General features: G+C 37.4%; 1 long non-coding RNA gene across 1 annotated transcript in view; it reads left to right on the top strand.

Annotated features, from left to right (window-relative positions):
• LOC141567134 (uncharacterized) overlaps positions 1-16,631 on the top strand; it is a 236,217-nt gene that overhangs the window by 23,871 nt on the left and 195,715 nt on the right. The window contains exon 2 of the long non-coding RNA XR_012489528.1: positions 12,442-12,547. This is a non-coding gene — a long non-coding RNA (uncharacterized LOC141567134). The remainder of the gene's footprint in view (positions 1-12,441; positions 12,548-16,631) is intronic.

The following is a 16,631-nucleotide window of genomic DNA, read 5'->3' as shown; positions in this document are numbered from 1 at the left end:
GCCTCAAAAACTTTGGTCAGATGTTAACATGTCTGTGCCTTTGTTACTCCAATCATGCAATGAGGGAGGTTAACCAAGTGATCTTTAAATTCCCTTCCACCCTTAGGATCCTATGAGTCTGTATTCTGTTCCTATTATCCAGCAAACAAAACAAACAAGCAATCAATTATGGCAAACTTTGATTTCAAGTTTGGGAAAAAGAGGTTTTATGGGGTAGGATAGTCTTGTGTCTTACAGTAACTCTGTGGCCCTGGACAAAGCAATTAAGATCATTTCTTCAAATGTCAGTGTCTTCACAGATGAAATGGGAATAATTCCATGGATTCTTCCAACCTCAAGAGTGGGCTTATGATGTTCCAGTGAGCAAAAATAGGTGTAAACACTTAAGTTTCAGTGCAAACATGATATTATAGATATGTCTATCTATATACATATCTGTATTTCATGTCAGGTGTGTATCAAGTATGTACACAGTAATACTTAATATTTTTGCCTTAGCTGGCAATGTACTTGCTGGTTAGGTGAATGATTGCTACATTCTACCTCAGTTACCTAATGGTTGAAGTGAATGGAGTACATCAAATAGAGGCTGACTGTGCCATATAGAGGTCTAGATAGAAAGTAAAATAAAGTTAGTACCTATATAAATAAAATATTTTTTTTTTCCTTTGAAGGCATGACTCAAACACTGGATTGTTTCCTCATATAAAAAAATGGAGTAGACTTCACTATATCAAGAATTGGTAAACAATGGCCCAGGGCCAAATGCAGGTGCTGTTTGTTTTTGTAAATGAAGTTTTATTGGAACATAGCAATGTCCATTTGTTTATGTATTATTTATGGCTGCTTTTGAAGTACAACGCAGAATAGAGTGGGTGTGATAGAGACCATATCACCTATAAAAACTAAAATATTTATTATCTGGCCTTTTAATGAAAAAGTTTGCCCACCTTGGACAATATGGTCATTCTCCTTTCTTCTAGCGCTGTATTTTAGGAAAAAAGTTACCTCACACATGTGTGAATGGACCATTTAGAAATGGTTGACAACCATATGTCAAACAATATATTCTCTTATGGTGAGAGTCCACCAGTTAGAGACCAGCCTTCCATGCAGCGAGGTGTGCTACATGGCCACCTCCTGTCCAATGGCATGTGTCACTCAACATGAGTGAAGTGGTGTGCAACTTTTGAATGGAGTTCATAAAAAGTTGCTACTTGTCTCTCTTTCCTTCTTCTGTTTTCTGCAAAATTATTATAAATGGATGAGCCCTTAGACTTACAGAGATAAAAGAATACAGGACTGTTCTGCATCCTTCAAGGTCTCACCTCTAGAACATTATGTGAGAGAAATAAACTTCTGTGTTACTTAAGCCTCTGTATTTTGGAATATCTTTGTTAGAGCAGCTTAGCATCACACTAATATAGTGCCTGCTGTCTCAGATTAATTATTCATAGCACCCCCTTTCAAAATGGATTGGATGACAAATGTCATATTCACCCTAGCTCAAATCACACAGACATTATAATTATAGCTTGAGTTCATTCTCCCAGCTCAGGAAATATTTTGCCCCAATAATCTTTATCATCCAAGTACACTGTTTGTTATAAAAAAAAATAAAAATAAAAAAATAAAGTATTATCACCTTTGAACAACCTGAAGGGCAGAGATTGATGCTTTTTTTATGTTTTAAAATGAAACAGGACAAATTCTATAAAGCCTTTGAAGCGAAAGGCACAGGACTAAAAAGCAGCTCAGCACAATCCTTATTCTTGAAAACCATAGCTTTCAGAACTGTATTGTCATTGCAGAGTTTCAGTGGCTTTCAACTTGAAGATCATCTGCCTATCAAAAAAACAAGAAAAGCTAACAACTCCTCGGGGACAACAAAGTTATGGCCAAGAGTTAACCAAAAAGAGTGAGAGAGGAGACCAGCCCTGGTTTGGAAGGAGGGGAGGACTTTTAACTATTAGATCCCTTTTGAGGATTGAAGCTAAACAATTCTTCACATTTTAACATTTCTCAAAGATTTTGAGCAGAAGGCAAAACTGTAAACCAGAACTGGGAACTAAATGTTGCGCGAGACTGAGGAGCAGAGTCCCACCCTTGTTTAAGGATTTCAGGGCAATACCAACATTTCTCCTCCCTCTCCAGCAAGTATCACCTCACCACCATCTGCCTTGGGCATTAGGACTAATCTCATTGTGCCTTTTATTCTTGTTTTTGCCTGTTACTAGGAATCCCACATAATCCTGAAGTTTCATTTCCAATTTCTCTCTCTGTATCTCCTTTTCTGTGTCTTCCTGCCAGACTCCAACTCCCTAAATCGTTCTCCAGTGTGTCCTGGACCTGAGGGTCAGATAGGAGCAAAGCTTCCTATATTATCAACCTATTAACCTCACCTTTTTGTTCTGCGACCTGGTTCTCCTATGAGGATATTGTTTTCCTAGAGCTTTCTCAGTGATGGCTTTTTTCTTCCCTCCATATGCCTTTTTCTACCTGGAAGTGTGTGAGGCCCTCCTTCTCTTCATTATTGTTTTCAGACATCTCCCTCCTTTTTCCCTAAGAACATTCACAGATTTGAAGCTTCTTCCATCAGACTACACCACCCATTACCCATCCTTTTCTTGGTCATTCCATAATATCAATCCTTGGAGATTTCATCACCTGATTTATTGTTGCTATCTAAAATTACCCTCTCATTTTTTTGTGAATTAAGTATGGCTGTGAATGATTCTTCTAATTCCCTGGGCTCTGAGTTCCTTGATTTTCTTTACTGCAGAGATTCTGTTGGTTCCAAACATAGTCCTTTACTCTCACTGATGTTTCTTGAGCCTTGTTCAGATTAGCAACTGTGTTCCCTCAATAACGTCAATTTAATCACCTCATTCGCTGACTAACACCTATTTCCCCCCAGATATATTGACATAGAATTGACATATAACAATGTGCAAGTTTAACGTGTACGATGTGTTGATGTGATGCACTTAGATTCCAAAATGACTATCACTGTAGTGTTACCTAACACCTCCATCACATCACATAATTACTATTTCTCTTTGGTGGTGAGAACATATCCTATCTTTTCAAATTTATTCCTTCTAATATGCTTATTCCAACATTTCTGCAACTACAATCACAATTCTTTAAGTCTACCAATTTTTAATATTTCTCACCCTCCCATCTTTTACTCATCTTTAATTAGCCTAGTTAAATATCACTGTTGATTATCATAAAAGTTCCTTTGCATATGTGCTCTATTCCCTTTTACCTCACTCCATCTTTTTACTCTTACGTTGCAAAACCTCAACATTGGTTAAGCAGATTTTCCATTTACTCAGCACAGAAAAATTGGTTGAAGAAAACTACACAATGTGTTAAATGGCCTTATTTTATCATGACCACTAATCTCAGATGGTCCCTTAATGATTTCCCAAAGTAAGCACATTGTCCCAACAGCCAAATCCAGCCTAATGTTTGTTTTCACAAATAAAGTTATATTGGAACATAACCACACCCGTTTGTTTATGGATTGTCTATGCCCGCTTTTACTATAAGGCAGAGTTGAGAAATTGTGAGAGTCTTGATGGTGCAGAGCTTAAAATATTTACAATCTGATCCTTCATAGGAAAAGTTTCTAACCTCTTCTCTCATTCATTCACTCTCCTGTTCTTCGAGAAGATAATTTTTAATCTTCTTTTCAACTTTTCAACAATACCTCCTTGATCCTCATTTACAGTTGAAGCCCTTGTTACCTATTTTATTTAGAAAAAGAATCAATAAGCATGGAAGATCCACATGTTACCACCACTGCACTTTCTATCTACTATGCGGACATATTCAACAATTTCAATTCTCATGGCTAATTTTCCTTTTGTTACCACAGATAAATATGTCCTCTTATTTGCTCTAGGTCTTCTTTCCTACCATTCACTCAAGAGTGTCACTCTAGCAGCTATCACTTTCTTTACTAAGTTATCCATTCTCCCCTCTTTACAGGATCATTCTCATTAGCATACAAACACGCTGTAAAATTCTTCCATCTTCAGAATTTCTTCCTTTGGCTCCCACATCTTCTTTCAGCTATTGTTTCACTTTTAAGTTCTTTACAGAAAACCTCAAAAGAGATGTCACCATCCTTAGTTCTCTCCTGAATTCACTCCAAATGGACTTTTTTTCCTAGGACTTAATTGAAATTTCTCTTGTCAGCATAACAAAGCAACTCCTTCCTGCTAAATTCAATAGTCAATTTTCAGCTTTTGTTTTTCTTTTCATACCCGATCTGTTAGCAGCGCTTAGAGTGAATTCCTTCCATTCTCCAAACTCTTTCTTTGACAAGCTTCTAGGACACCATACTCTTTGCTGATTGTCTTCCTACTTTATAGGCTACTCCTCTTCCTCTCCCTGACCTATAAACTTTAGTGTGCCTCAGGCTTACTTCATGGATCTCTCTCTGTCTCTGTCTCTCTGTCTCTGTCTCTGTCTCTGTCTCTCTCTCTCTCTCTCTCTCTCTCTCTCTCTCTCTCTCTCTCTCTCCTCATTCACTCTCCTTACTTTCAGTACTATCTCTATCCTATGATCCCCAGACCTCTCCTCTAAGTTCCAGATTCATACAAGTAAGTGTTCACAGGCTTCTCAAAATATCGTATGTCCAAAATTAAACTCCTGACTCATCTTCCTCCAAAACATGATCCTTCCAATAATGTACCCCATCCCAGAAGTAGCAACTCTCTCCATCTGGTTGCTTTGGCCAAAAATGTTTAATTCAGCTTGACCTTCTTTCCTCATAACTTCTTATCTCAGAAGCTGAGTCATTATAGTGGCCTGTAATGCTCTCTACGATACGGTTTACAATGCCTCTGTGGTTCACCTCTAACTGTTCTCATTTTTCAATCTGTTCCAGCTGTTCTTGGTTTGAACTTCTAAATATGTTTGAAACTCAAACATATAGGGCCATTACAGGTATACCCTCTCTCTAGTGTTTAGCACTGTATGATGTACTTTATTTTTTTATTTATTAAATTTATTGGGGTGATACTGGTTAGTAAAATGATTTAGGTTTCAGATGTACAGTACTATAATGCATTATCGATATTGCATTTTGTGTTCATTATCCAGAGTCAGTTCTCCTTCCATCACCATATATTTGACTCCCTTTTCTCTCTTCTACCACCCCCCCCTCCTTACCCTCTGGAAACCACTAAAATGTCTGTCTATGAAGTTTTGTTTCTTTGCTTATTTGTCTTGTTCCTTTGTTGCTTTCAGTTTTATATTGCACAGATGAGTGAAGTCACATGATTCTTGTCTTTTTCTGTCTGACATATTTTGTTTAGCATAATAATCTCAAGATCCATCCGTGTTGCCGCAAATGACAGTATTTTATCTTTTCTTATGGCCAAGTTTGTCACCCTCCAACCACTATAATGTAAATTCCATTAAACAATTTTTTCAAGGTTTTTATTAAAATATAGCTAACATACAATATTATATTAGTTTCAGATTTGCACTATAGTTATTCAATGTTTATATACCTAAAGAAGTGATCACCATGATAAATCCAGCAACCATCTGACACCGTACCACGCTATCACAGTATTATTGACTATTTTCCCTATGCTGTAAATCACATCCCCATGACTTACTTGTTTTCTACCTGGAAATTTAAATCTATTATTCCCCTTCACCCCCCTCCCCTTTAAAAATTTTAAATTACAGTTGACATTCAATATTATTTTAATTAATTTCAGGTATACTGCATAGTGGTTGATATTTATATAATTTAAAAATGATCCCCTGACTAGTCTAATACCCACCTGGCACTATCCATAGTTATTATCATATTATTGACTATATTCCCTGTGCTTCACTTTACATCCTCATGACTATTTCTAACTACCAATTTGTACTTATTAATGCCTTCACCTTTTACACCCTGCCTCCTAACCCACTCCCATCTATCACCCTGATAAATCTAGTACCCATCTAACACTACATAGCTATTACAATATTATTGACTATATTATTTATACTATACCATACATCCCCATAACTACTTTGTAAAAACCAATTTCTGCTTCTTAATCCCATCCCCTTTTAAACCCATTCCCAAACCGTTTCCCAGCTGGCAACCATCAAAATGTTCTCTGTATCTATGAGTTTGTTTATACTTCATTTGTTTGTTGACTTTGTTCTTTAGATTCCACATATAAGTGAAATCACATTATGTCTGTTTTTATCTGACATACTTCACTCAGCACAATACCCTCCAGGTCTGTCCTTTCTGCCTTATATGGCAAAAACCCATTTCCTTTCATGGCCAAACAATATTCCATTAGATATATGTACCAACTCCTCTTTATCCATTCATCCATCCATGGGCACCCAGGCTGCCTCCACATCTCTGCAGTTGTGATAATGCTCCAATGAATACATGGATGCACACGTCCCCTCGAGGTAGCATTTTGGGTTTCTTTTGGTAGATACCCAGAAGTGGGATTACTGGGTCCTGTTTTGTATCTTTTTGTAAGCTTTGTTTTAAAGTCTATTTTGTCTGGTATAAGGATTGCTATCTTAGCTTTTTTGTTTTGTTTTGTTTCCATTTTCCTGAAATACTTTTTCCCATCCCTTTTTTTCAGACTGTGTGTGTCTTTTGATCTGAAATTAATCTCTTATAGGCAACATGCGTAAGGGTTTTGTTTTCTTATCCATTCAGCCACCCTATCTTTTGATTACAGCATTTAATTCATTTACATTTAAAGTAATTGTTGATGGATATGTAGTTATTGCCATTTTATCATTCATGTTTTTTTTTTTTAATTATTTTTTCTTCTTTTTCTTATAATAGTCCTTCTAAGATTCCTTGGAATACTGGTTTGATGGTGATGAACTCCTTTAGCTTTTTCTTCTGGGAAGCTCTTTGTATGTCCTTCGATTCTAAATCATAGCTTTGCTGGGTAGAGTAATCTTCATTGTAAGTCCTTGCTTTTTATCACTTTGAATATTTTCTGCCAATCCCTTTTGGCCTTCAAAGTTTCCGATGCAAAATCAGCTGATAATCTTATGGGAGCTCCCTTGTAGGTAAGTAACTGCTTTTCTTTTGCTGCTTTTTAGATTTCTTTTTTTTGTCTTTAACCTTTGGCATTTTAATTATGATGTCTCCTGGTGTGGGCCCCTTTGGGTTCATCTTGATTGGGACTGTCTGTTCTTCCTGGACTTGTATATCTATTTCCTTCTCCAGGTTAGGGAAGTTTTCCATCATTATTTCTTCAAAAACATTTTAAATTCCTTGCTCTCTCTCTTCTCTTTCTGCTACCCCTATTGTCTGCATGGTGGTATGTTTCATGTTGTCACAGAGGCCCCTTAAACTGTCCTCCTTTTTTGGATTCTTTGTTTTTTCTGCTTCTCTGATTGGGTGTTTTCTGCTACCTTATCTTCTAAATCATTGATTCGATCCTCTGCTTCATTTAATGTACTGTTGATTCCGTTTGTTGAATTCTTCATCCAGTTATTATATTTTTCATTTCTGACTGATTCTTTTTTATGTTTTCTATCTCAATTTTTATGTCTCCTATCTTTTTGTTGAAGTTCTCCTTGAGATCATTGAGTATCCTTATAACCAGTGTTTTGAAATCTTCCTCTGGTAGCTTGTTTGTCTCCATTTTGTTTAGTTCTTTCTCTGGAGCTTTATTCTGTTCTTTTATTTGGGACATGTTCTTTGTCTTCCCATTTTGACTGCCTCCCTGTGTTTGTTTCTATGTATTAGGTGAGCTGCTATGTCTCTTGGTCTTAGTAGAATGGCCTTGTGTAGTAGATTTGCTATGGAGCTCAGTGGCACAGTCTTCCTGGTAACCTGAGCTGGGTACTCCAGGTGTGTCCCTTTTGGGGATTGTGTGTGCCCTCCTATTGTAATTGAGCCTTTGTTGCTATTTGCCTATCAATGGGAGTGATTGATACATGGGCTGATTGGTTGTGAGTACTGGCCATGAGTATAGTAGAGGACTTGTTCTGCAAAGGCTGACCCTATGGAACAGGTTTTGCTTTAGCAGGGCTCTGGTGTCTTCCCAGTTTGCCCTTGGGGTATGTCATCCCCGGAGGTGGCCAGGTGATGTTCTGGCTGGATTCAAAGCTGGCTACTGGATGTGCCAGCCCTAGGGTCCCTCGGGATGGCCCCACTGCCGGTGAAATTCAGCTGCAGCCTGTGCCATGCCCAGGGTCACCTGGTATGACCCATGAAGTAATCCACAGATGATGCCGCCAACACTGATCTTGGAGGCCAAACCACAAACCACGGTCAGCTTTTGCTAATGCTGGGCTTGACACTAGCAAAGTACAGGACATACAAAAACACAGTGCTGCTTCTTTGGGTTTTGTGGACATTTGAGAGATTTTAGGAAAGTCCTTAGCATGAGCCAAGACAAACTGTCTATAGAGAAAAGCCATTGGAAGCAGCTTGGGTGGGCAAATGAATGAATTGTATTAGCCAGGTGGATGGAGAGTCAGATATAGGGGCTGCCTGCATCTGCATGCCAGGACCAGGGAGGGCTCAACAAAGAAATAGTGGCTTCCACAAGCTTCTCCATCTGGGAGAAAGCCCCTCCACCCTCACCCTGAAGTTAGACAATTCATTTCCTCCCCATATGTCCCTAGTGCTTTTCGAGCTGTTGTCCCAGCGCTGGAGCTCAGACGGAGTGTGTCCATCAGCAAGTAAATCTGTGCATGGGCCCTTTAAGAGGAACACCTGGGACTGCAGCTCACTCAGCCAAAATCTCCACTGGTTTTCACAACCAAAATTTATTGGGCCTTCTCTCCCCAGCACTTAAACCCTGGCCTGGTGTGGGGCTGGGTCCTCGCGCTCCTCTTGCAGGGTCCTCTGCAGCCCTTCTGGGTTTTAATGGTCATACACATGTGTGGAACCGGCCCATTCCATGTCTCTGCCCCTTTTACCAGTCTCAACATGGCTTTTTCTATGTGTCCTATATTGTAGTGCTTCAGTTCAGCTAGACTTCAGGCAATTCTCGATGATGATAGTTCTGTTTAGTTGTAATTTTGATATGGTAGAGAGAAAATGTAAGCACATTGTTTGCCTACACCTCCATCTTGACCAGATCTCAGCAGGAATTTTTATGTAATTTTTTTCTTCAGTGCAGTATCCCCAGCATCTGGAAAAGCTCTTGGCTCATAATAGCTTTTTAAACATATTTCTTGAATTTAAAAATACATTAACATTCTTTAAAGAATGCAAAAGTAAGCAGACATATAAAAATTGCTGGATCAAAAAGAATAAGTAGGTTTTCTCACAGAGCCATTCTCTCTTGTCTGACCCTGAAATGCTAGTAAATACAATTAGTCATAAGATTGTGTGTTTATTAATTTATATTCTGTTTAATAAAGTATAAGCTGTCAATTCTGAAAGCTTTCATTATGGGGCTTGAACTAGAAAATTTGTTTCATTGAATATTTTCCTTCTTGTGAATTGACTTTGGGAAGAATCCGTTACGATTGCACTAAATATGTTCTATCCGAGCAACAGCTTACAGACTAGTGTGCATCCTTCTATCCCCTGTTCACTAGTTCCAATCCAACAGCTTTATAAGCTATGAAGTGTTCCATTTTCCCCAGGTAACATAGATTATCAATCATATGTCTATGGGGATGGTCATTGTCTCCTTCAAAAACGTCAAGCCAGTAAAGCCTATCACAGGAGTAAAATGATATAAGGGTTGTCAAATGATCCCAGACAACATTTTCTGTTACTCTGTGGTATGAAGTTGTTCATTGAAATAATCTAATCATCTCTGAGTACAGACTTGCAGTTTGACTAAGAGATATATCTGAAGAGGTTTGGAGATTACCATTTAGTTCAATTCATCTGTTCATTAAATTAACTTCAATTTAATTTTTCAACAAATATTTATTATGCATCTACTATGTACCATGCACTGTAATTTGCATTGAGGATGTGGTAATAAATAGAACTGTAAGTGGTCAATATTATTGTGGGGTTTAAATTCTGTTAGACAAAAAACTAACAGAAACAGGAAGATAAACATCAGGTGGGTATTATAATTATGATGTACATAATATATGGTGATGTGATAGAAATTGGAGAACTACTATAGTGTGGCCAAGGAGGGCTCATGTGGATGATTTCTAACGACGAGATGAGACATAAACTATGAGAAGTGAACCATGAGAGGATATTGGGAAAGATCATTCCTAGCAAAGGGATCAGTTAATTCTGCTACAAAGACCACTAGGCAGGAATAAATAAATATGGTTTGTGCCTTAAATATAGTAAATACACTTTATGGCTAAGTCACAAAGTGACCAGTTCAGACCTGCTTATTCAGTAAAAACAAAGTTCATTGAATATTTAATAATAAAGTTAGTAGGCAGCTATTATAGAAATGTGAATAAAATTCGTATATATTTCCACCAACAAAAGATAAGTTATAATTTTTTTTAATGCATGGGTAATGTGTTTTTATTTTTCTTTCCTTAATATAACAGTGAAAATGCTTCATTATATATATTCACAAGAGGAAAACTTCCATAAACCGACTCTAAGTTTGGTATTCATGATTATGACAGATTTATCTAGTAATTTTGGAATTCTGGCAGGAGGTCTATTAATTCTCATGATACAATCATGACAATTTTTTCCATTCTGATTTAATTGTATTTTTGTATATATTAACACTTAGAAAGAATTAGCTTTTATTTTAAAAAATAATTCAGCAGAAATGCACATCCCAAACAGACATACATCTGCCTGCCTAAGTACGAAACACAAATTCTTAGACATACATCAGCCTGACTAAGTAGGAAACACAAATTCCTCTTGGTGTGCCTGAGGCTGCAATTTTACAGATACTGGACAAAGAAAGCATTAAAGAACCCCTGCATGATTCAAATATTACACCAAGTTTGATGTTAGCTATTGAGCTACATAAGGAACATACTACTTATGAGTGAACTTTGTGAAATTAAAGACTATTCTGGATAAAAGAGTCCAATCTCTAAGTGGATAGTCCAAGTGGATCAACATATTCTCTTGATTCTGTTGTTATCTAGCTAACAAGTGGGAAGAATTCCTGGCTAAGATCTGAGAGATCTGGGGTTAATACCAGCTTTACCACACTGGATGACATTGAGGAAGTCATTCAATTTCTATGACAGAAATCTGTCATTTGTAAGAAAGGACTAATGATTCCCATCTTTCAGCTCCCAGGGGTGTTATGAAGATTAAGTGCAAAGTTTATCTGAATGCATCAAATATAGTAGGTTAATTATTATACTATGTGATTTAACTGGTTTATTATATATGATAATACATGTAAAAAAGTAAAATATTCTGTACAAGTTTAAGATATAGCATCCCTATTTTTATATTGGTAGTGCACAAAGCGATAAAATGCACACAAAGTGATTACCAAAGCCTTCTGAATAGTGTTGTCCATCCATTTGAAACTTTCATTTTCCATCAAAATTTTAAAGCTATTCTAAGGTAAAGTTTTAGGTCATCTGGAGACTATACAAGGAACAGGGGTGCATATTCATCTGTGGTTTCCCTTCACAACTTTATGATTTCAGGGAGAAAGCAAAAGAAACTTGCTTGAACTGCTTTGTTGTTTGTTTAATGAAAATTCTTTGGCGAAAGATTTAATCAGTTGTTTGCACTGATTGGCCAATTAGAATGCATTTAACCAAGTGCAAAACATCTGGTCAATTTGATTGAGCCCATTATTTAAGGTGCCAATTTTATTTTAAAGAGCACTGATAACCACACTTGAATCATTATAGTGAGCCCCAAATTTCTAAATAGCCTGAATTACTTCCTCCCTTATCTTTTTTGGTGAGAGTATTTGGCAAACCGAGAACCAGCATAAAATATTCAAGTCCAAATTATCTAGGTAGTACCTAAATCTTTGTATATCAAACTAAAACAAAGCCACTGGAACAAGCAAATATGTTGCTAAAAACCACTGACTCTCTTCTGGTCACTTTTGTGGATAGGCTGGACTATGGCAAGAGCAAACCAAGCATCGGGCTTTCGTGATTGCTTTAACCCCAGGCTAACTCACCCACCACCCCAGAAGAATGAGCCTCTTCCTACTTAGCCCATCTCACTCACACAGTGATTCTGGCTAATGGACAGTGAACAATGTAGATAGGCAACTGTAAATTATTAACACCAGGGATATAATTAGCGTCAGTGGGAGAAGTTCCTGAGATATTCTCAAATGCATGCTGAATTTATATATCAAAAATCTCTTTCATTTGTTATTGTCGATTAAGATAAAGTTTAAACTTGAATGTACAAATATGTTCTTGTTAATTTTATACATCACCATTTCACTCTCAACAATAATAGTAATAACTACAAGTAACATGTATTGAATGTTCACATGGTTTATCTGATCTTTTATGCCCATTTTATAGGTGATGGTACCAAGGCTCAGAGGAGGCTGAAGTAACTTGCCCAAGTCCAGAGAGCTATTAATTGGTGGAAGTGGATTCAAACCCATGCCATCCAACTCCTGAGCAGGTAAGATTAGCTTATACATTACGATGAGAATAGAGATTTGAAAACACCAATGACAAAATCAAGAACAATTTATGACTGTGCTTAAGAATGAACTTTTTACAATTAGATCCATCGTGATATGCCATTATCAGTTATCAAATAAAATTCTGAAGTCCACTCTATAATATTTTGAACTGTTTTTGATATTCCTGTTTTCCTCTATGTTGATAGGCTTCTTGCACATGCTTCCAATAGCAAGGCAAGGTCATGATTTGCTGCTGTTCCTCCTTCTAGATCTTAGGCTCTCCAAGGACAGAGAGAATTCTTTATTCTTCTTGTGTATCCAGTAACTAGCAGCCTTGAAAGCATAGCCTTAGAGGCATAGTCTTAGAAGCACTGAGTAACTGACTGTTGAATAAATTTCGCTGCTAATCCTCAGGAGAATAAGCAAGATGATCTTTTGAGTATCTTCCAACTTCTTTGTTCCTTAGCACGGGTCTTCATAGAGAATGTACTCCTCCTGACAGCTATTTAAAACACTGAAACATTTCACTGGAGTAATACGATTCAAAACTTTAGGAAAGTTTATTATTTAGCTTTAATTTAACTGAAAACATGACCATTTCTTAGCATGATGCATAGTAATTTCTGTATTTTGGTATAGCAATGAGCTTGAAAAGTTAAATACATACACTAACTTCCTAACAATAAGATTACTATTTTTATGCAAATAACAGGGCCTATCAATGTTCAAATCCCATTAGGGTCTTGAAAACAATTGGTTAATAAAATGTGGCAAATGAGGCCTTCACATGATATATATCTGAGAAAACAACATACTGGTAGCTGCTGAAAAAATACTTTTTGAGTTTGAAAGCTAGGACTAGGACCACCAATTTCTAGATCTGGAATCTTGGGCAAGTGATATCAACCATTTGCCTTAGTTTCTCTTCATCTTTAAAATTGGGGATAACAAAGGGGTCTTTTAAGACTTTTGTGAAGATCAAATGCTATAAGCCACATAAAGCACTTACAATAAAATCTGGCAAACAATTCTTATTACCGTTTGTTTAACTTTATCTGGTTTATTTATTTAGAACACCAATAATAATGGTGCATTCTCTCCCTACATTTGCTTTGGAACTATTAAAAGTAAAGACAACTAGCACAATGACACTTTTGCCTCAAAATATGTTTTCTGAGTACAGTTTTATGTCTGCTTTCAATGAAAAAGAAGGCTAAGAGGTCTGCCATCTATCAGGCAGTGTGTCTGTTTATGTTAACTTATCCAACCCTCAAATCATCTTAATAAATGAAACTTCTAGAAATTACTTAACTTCTTCAGAGTCATGCTACCTATTAGTGGCTGATTTCAGTTCCAAACTCCGTTGTTTCTGATTCAGAAAACTGTACTCTAGAGCAATATTTTCTGTTCTATGTGGTAGAAAGATTTGGAGATTTTGGAGTTATTTTCAAAGATACTTTAATCTATATGTGCAGCAGATACTATCTGTAAACCGAAATGTTACTGTGTCTCATAAAGATTTGAAGCAGAATTTTAGTATGCTGTTAAGAATAAACACAAAGTTAACATTTTAATAAACCCACAATATCTTGTTATTATATAGTTTCTCAACCAACAGATCATAAAAATACAACTGAAATTATGTCATTGAAGGGGGTCATATACTGTAGCTCTACTATAGATCTTCGTCTATGGCATTGAGGAGAGCACAACCAGAGGGGAAAAAGTCTTGTTATAAACTCTGTGGAGTCTTCTTATAACAATGGGCCTAGGGGAAAAGTGAAGCCACATATAATGAATGTCTGCTCCCCTGAATGATTACTGAATGAGGCATTAATGAATGAATGAATAGATCGATCGATCGATCGATCGATCGATCGATAGATAGATAGATAGATAGATACAAACAGAAAGGAACTGTTTATAGACCAGAAAGCCAATTAAGAATGCTTAAGAGCACTTCATTAGCAAGGGAACTGTAATTCTCCTTCTCCTCTGCACATGAGAACATCTAGAATGTCTTTTCCCATAAATGTTAATTCCAGAAATGTGTGAATTTGTATTTTTTTTTAATGAAAAGTTTTGTGTGGTCAAGTAAATTTGGTAAATACTATACGACTGCCTCTTAGAGATTAATCAGGTGCATAGGAAAATTATAGGCTCTGAGAACTATTATGGCAAGAAAACCCAGAAATTTCCTAAGCTACTTGATCACAGAAGCCTGTTGTCTAATAACAGCCATTAGCCTTAGACAGCACTTGCTATCTAAGGCACATAATTTGGGAAACAATCTTCTGCATTACTCTGATCCATCCAAGCGTCTGCCAGTTCCCTTTTGATATTTCATGTGATTAAGTTGTTAAAAGTTCTTTTTATTATTTGAAATATAAGGGGATAGTTAAGGTCTTTTATAAAAGGAAAAACACAATTTCTGAAATGGGTCTTTAAACCCCAGAAGCCACAAAGGTAAGGCCCTTGCCCTCTGTAGTGCCCCCTTATAGGTATCCAGGCACTTCATCACCCTAACAGCCCTTTCCGTGCACATTCAGTTGTGCGCTGGAAAGTGGTCCCAGAGGGAGAAATGTCTCTGGGGATTGTTAACAGGTCCCACAGATGAGTCAACTGCAAAGCTGCTAGGAGGCAAGTAATGCCTTTGCAGGGTGGGGGTAAAAAACAACAACAAAATAGGCACTCCTGTGAAAGCCTATGGTTCAGCACAGTCACTAGCAGGCAGGCTGCAAGCTTCCCACCGTGGGGCCTTTCTCCATAGCTGTCAGTCTCCGAAAACTCTACAGCTGATGCCATTGAAGAGGGGCAGGGAAACTTTGAGGGCTTGCCAGGATATACCGGAATGGTGAGAGCAAGGGTGTCTGTCCCTGGAGGGTGATCAGTGTGATACCTTCCAAATCCCTTTTAAGAAGACGTGATATCCAGGCACATGGCCTGGTCCTGGGATTCCTTAGGAACATAAAAAGCTGAGTGATGGTCTCTGATCTTATCCACAAACCATCACACTTTTGCTCATTGGACACTATATTCTGGGGACTGTTCTAGGCCCTTTAGGAGATGGAAAATGAGGAACATCGTGCTCTCTCCTTTGCTCCTCAAAGGGTTTACAAACTAATTTGATAAGATAACATGTATGCATTTAAAAAATATAAATATGATTAGCAATTGACAATTAACATCACATGAATGGAATAGGTTGCATTTGCTGGAGGATGACAATCTAGGTAAAGAGAATGACTTTGAGCAAAAACTGGGAGACAAAATTCACCGGCTCAGTGAAGGAAGGAGGAGAGTTTGGCTAAAGAAAAATTTGAGGTTTAATAAGAAAATGAATCTTAGATGCCAGGCTAAAGAGTACGATTAACACATTAGTATATTTTGGGAAAAGGAAAGTGAGCTAATTAGACTCACATATCTCTAAGGCTGCATCCCTCCCCTTCCCTCTAAACATAGTCCCATTTCTTCAGTTATATCCGACTATTTGCTATTATCCACATGCAACATGTTCTTTCATGCTTTTCAATGGCAGTGGCATTCTCACTTTTTGGAATGATTTCTTCAATTTTGTGGCCTGCTGACTTGATCCTATGGTTTATGTAATTCAAGTATTCCGGCCAACCTGTCATTGAGTACAAATGTGGCATCAATATAATATGTAGCATCAAAGCTCAAACTACCAGCACTTAACCCCATCTATGGGACTATTAGATATCAGCTCCCTCTCAATATCTTTTCAACCATTTTTGAAGGGAGGGTTATCATGAGAAATGTTTACATTAAATTTCTTTGATTTTGATCTGTTGCCCACAGAACAGTTGCTTTTGGGAGGTTTATCCCTTCCAGTGCTGCTCTAAGCTGTGGTTTTCAGTCATTCAGTGGTGGCCATGCTGAGTTCTCCAAGGGCCAGAGCTCTGTAGTGTATCACACACTAGGAATGGTGTGGTTGGCTAAGTGGCGATATGAAATGACAGGTCTTTTCACTGATTCTGCATTGAACTTCCTCACCTAAGTTTTCTTTGAGAAACCTAACTCAACATTATGAAGCCATACAAATAATCCCCTGGCTTTCAT

The sequence above is a fragment of the Rhinolophus sinicus genome, linkage group LG10 (assembly GCF_036562045.2).
Source record: "Rhinolophus sinicus isolate RSC01 linkage group LG10, ASM3656204v1, whole genome shotgun sequence".
Classification (NCBI taxonomy): Eukaryota; Metazoa; Chordata; class Mammalia; order Chiroptera; family Rhinolophidae; genus Rhinolophus; species Rhinolophus sinicus.
Note: the sequence above shows the minus strand (reverse complement) of the source record. Positions and strands in the feature narration are given on the sequence as shown.